Genomic DNA, 4,829 nt, shown 5'->3' on the forward strand with positions numbered 1-4,829 from the left:
GTGAGGAGAGGGAGAGATTCCCGGGCGCGGCGCGGCAGACCGGAGTAAACTATTGCCAGGAAATCGGTGCCCGCCTGGCTGCAGTCCCCGGGGAGCGACGGGTTCCGGATCCCGTGTGGCGCCACGCTCCGCTGCTGGGGACGCGGCACCATTCATTGCTAGGGCCGCGTTATGCAACAGTTTTTTTAAGAAAGGAAGTTAATCAAGACATGATCTTTGGGACAGTTGTACTCTTTTTATTACTGCCTCAAAAACTCTTACTCATTTTTATTAACAGAGGGGGTGGAGATTAGAAGGGAATTTTTTTTGCGAAAAAGATTAGAAGGAAATTGATTGGCATGAACATCCTGGCTCTTCACCATAATTTCTGACCATGCTGTCATTTTTTGGCTTGCATTTCGCGAATTCCTGCTAACCAAACTAAGGAAGAAAGGTCTCTCTCAAATTCCCACATGTAATACCTATTCGACGCTGAACGGGGGACTGATATTATTCGTGTCTAATCCCTCCACGGCTCTCTCATCCTCTAAATTATGATTTCCATCCCAATAATTAACCACTTGGGGTGAAATATGTTTTTTTGCCCTATGTATCGCATGTTTCAATGACTCGGCCATGATGTTTCTTCTTCTCTAGGTGAGCTCGACGGAAAGCTCGCATGTCTCTCGTTTACGTTCGACAAATGAATATGTGAGGAGTGATAGGTGGCATGGGCCGAGCTTCGGCTCAACTCAAGTTGAGATCTCTACTAACTAGACATAAAAATGAGCTAAGCCTACTCTCCCCTCAATGGCATGTAGGATCTAGGTGTCAGTATTCATATCAATTGATTAATCAAAGATGACACATGCTTTTTATTACTAATTATCCCTATATAGATTTATCGGTTAGAAAACTCTGAACTTGCAGTTTTATGTCACAACAGACATGCGATTGTGTCTTGATGGAAGGGGATGGGAGATCACACATATATATAGCCAAGATTACAATCAACTAGCATGAGCTATGGAATAAAAAGTTTGCAGGGATTGCAACCAACATGTCACACCACACCAGGAGCCCTACCATGGCTAGCTAACAAGTGTGCGGCCTAGTTTTGATTCGGTCAAAACTTCAAGGGTACGATCTCAAGAAGTCCCAAAAGCCTTCTTCCATCGTTTGGAAAGCATAGACATTGTCATCCCCAATTTGAGCAATCGCACGAGTATTGCCATTTGGCAGGTCATGGAGGGTGCTCTCATCCTCAGTACACATTGTCGGGGCATGGAAGTAGCCAAAACCTCTGCTGCTCTATGCATGGAACCATTTGACATAAGTGTACTTAAACCTTTAGCTATTGATACTTCTACCTACTTTAGTGTTTATACTGGATGATGATACTTGTGGGTTTACATGAAATGCTATGATATTGCAAATTCAGAAAAACGTCATACGATAAACATTTCCTACTATAACAAAACGTGTATGTGCACATCACCACTCACTTTTTCATGAACATATGTTTTGATTGACGATGGCCGAAGATGGTTCCGATTGACAATGACCGAAGATGAATCCATGCTCTAGAATCTCACTAGATTTGTATTAAACCCTAATAGTTCAGATGTAGGCCTTCCTTCCTTGGCTCCACACACGATCGAAAAGGTTGCATCGAGCTCAAAAGTAACACTCTTTTGGCTATTGGCGGCCCCAAAGCAAAAAACCGGCGCACCCAGATTTAAAACTACACATGCATGCACGACGATTAACCAACTGTTAGCATAGTCTGTGTACGATGTGCTAAACACCGTGGACAAAATCAAGAGCGTAACTAGTGAAACGGACAGTTTGGTTTCTACGCACGGTGTCACGCCGATGCGGCCAACTAAACTGGCTGTCATCAACCAAAGCCCAAAGGAGACGCCGACACCACACATAAATCCAACAGGTTAACCGTGGCCATCTTGACCATCATGTGAGACAACTTGGCAACAGGAGACCAAATCAACTTATGCCGACGTCACATCACATAAACAAGGCACCGCCGCACACGTACGTCCACGAATTTCGTGATCACCACAGTAAATTATCCACGGTTGGAAGGAGCGACACATAACGCGTCGAGAACGAACCAATGCATGCATGTGGATCCCAGCAGGCAGCGGCACACGGCGGGGCACAGCGTGGGGCGGGCGCAGGGGATGGGCGCTGGGGGGAACGGCCGGACGGAGGATTATAGTTGGAGACAGGCTAACGAGGGTGGGAGGCCACAGTCTGGCGGAGGGCGTTAGTTGCCGTCGTGGTGCGCGTCAACTTTGTTTGGCCGGTCCCAGCGACCCCGTCGATACGGTCAGGGACGAGCGGCAGCACGAGGGGATGGATGGATGGATGGATGGCCGGGTGGCGGGTGGATCGGATTGGATTGGAGGGTGGCGCCCATTATCCGTGCGCCCGGCAAAAGGGGCACGAGCAGATCGGTGGCCCGGCTTGCCTAGGATGCTTTGGTTACCGACGAGGTGTGCCTCGTGGCCTTGCTCCCCTGCATGGAGTAGCGCTACTGCGTTGTCTGGGAAGGAGACGATCACGCTGCACGCAGGCAGCCGGGAAAGAGAACTCTGGTCCCTGGATCGCGAGAAGGAAATGCTAATGGCTTCTTTCGATTGTGGAATTGTTATGTCTCGAAAATGTTGAATGGAGGACGGCCTCCATGGAGGCCGAATTCGAGAAATTCAAAATTCATTTTTTTTACGTTTAGAAAAATGCACATATACTTAGAGACACAATGTGCATGTGTGTGGATTTTCAAGACGAAATACGTCAAAATAAGGGCTACACGAGAAAAATGGATTTTAATCATTTATGCCAATAGTTGTGTCCCACTACTCAGTTTCACCACCAGGGGTTCCAACTACTAAGAAATGACATCGCTCTTTATATGTATGCTAAAAAAGACACTAGACACCATTATTGTCGAAAAGATCCACATACATTTTCAACACTTCTTCCCCGATCACCTCGCCCTCATTCGCCACACATAACTTGCGAATAATAATCTGTTGCTGCTTCGAAGCCGTTGATGGCTTCCTGCTCTTTGCGATCCTAGCACTCCTTCTAGGTGAACCCGTGGGCAGGTTGCGCTTCCGCGGGTGGCGCGTCTTCTGGGTCTCAGGAACGGCCAGAACGGGCGAAATGTGTCCCCGAATCTCGTCGCAGAAAGCCGAAGCTAAGGCCTTGAGGGAAACAGGCAGGGGCGTGGCCTGCATGGTCTGCATGGGATCGGCCTCGAGCAGCGGGCCAACACTTGCTGGCGAGGGCCCGGATTCACCTGGGTTGATGCCTGAGCCCGGTGCATGGACGTGCAACCGCTGGCCGCTCGCTTCCAGATGGGCCCCATCAGGGCCAGCCTCATCAGTTGCGAGCCGGGCGCTGCATGTGGGCGGGCCAGGCGATAGGTTGGAAAGCTCGCGCGGGCCCACCTGCGGGGTGCAGGGCGGGGCGGAGACCTCAGAAGACAGGCTGACCGTAAACCAATCCCCTACGCTGAGCTCGGGCCCCACATGTCGGTTTGCCCGTGAGTGCGCCTCGGGGGTTGGGGTGGGAGACCGCAGGGCCGAGAGACATCCACCATCCACCAGCCCATCGCACGGGGTGGGCCCACCAGATGGCACCGACAGGATCTCCATCGAGCCAATGAAAAGTGGCCCGTCAGGCCAACCACCTCCAGAAGTAGCAGGTTCCTCACGTGTCACAGAGCTCGAGCGCTCCATCCCACCAACCCACCTAGCTATGCAGACCGAGGCAGGAGACCGGTCCAAAAGTGGATCCCGATCCTCTGCACTGGCCCCACCTCTGGAGGGGTGCACAGAGGCATGAGACGATCGTGTCTCCATCCTCCTGGCCGCCAGCCCGATACGGCTGACCGTATCCACATCGACTGCCGCGCCGCTTTCGCTTTTGCTTTCGCTTTCCACATGTCATTCCGAGGTAGGCTCCCTAGCCTTATCTGCAGAGGCCATGTCAGGGCGGGGCTGGGCCCGCGTCAGCGCCCACAGGGGTGACGCCATTCCTGTCCCCGTTTGAAATCCACCTTGCCGGACCGCGGGCGGCGTTGCCGCTGAGGCGGCGCTGGTGGCTCCACCTCCACGATATTTATATTCATGGTGAATTATATCCTACTCATGCCTGCACTCAGTGTTGATTAATTTTAATGCATGTTCATGACTGTTGTCACTCTCTAGCTGGTCGCTTCCCAGTCTTTTTCTAGCCTTCACTTGTACTAAGCGGGAATACTGCTTGTGCATCCAATTCCATAAACCCCAAAGTTATTCCATATGAGTCCACTATACCTTCCTATATGCGGTATCTACCTGCCGTTCCAAGTAAATTTATATGTGCCAAACTCTAAACCTTCAAATAAAATTCTGTTTTGTATGCTCGAATAGCTCATGTATCAACTAGGGTTGTCTGTATCTTCCATGCTAGGCGTGTTATTCTTAAGAGGAGTGGACTCCGCTCCTCACTCACGAGAAAATGGCTGGTCACCAGGATGCCCAGTCCCATGCTTAAACCAAATCAAAATAATTGCAAACAAAACTCCCCCAGGATTGTTGTTAGTTGGAGGCACCCGTTGTTTCGGGCAAGCCATGGATTAATGCTTGTTGGTGGTGGGGGAGTATAAACTTTACCATTCTGTTTGGGAACCGCCAATAATGTGTGTAGCATGGAAGATATCGAGATCTCTCGGTTGTTATGTTGACAATGAGAGTATGCCACTCAAAATATTATTTATCTCTATTTCAAAAATCGAGCTCTGGCACCTCTACAAATCCCTGCTTCCCTCTGTGAAGGGC

The sequence above is a fragment of the Triticum aestivum genome, chromosome 6D (genome assembly GCF_018294505.1).
Source record: "Triticum aestivum cultivar Chinese Spring chromosome 6D, IWGSC CS RefSeq v2.1, whole genome shotgun sequence".
Classification (NCBI taxonomy): domain Eukaryota; kingdom Viridiplantae; phylum Streptophyta; class Magnoliopsida; order Poales; family Poaceae; genus Triticum; species Triticum aestivum.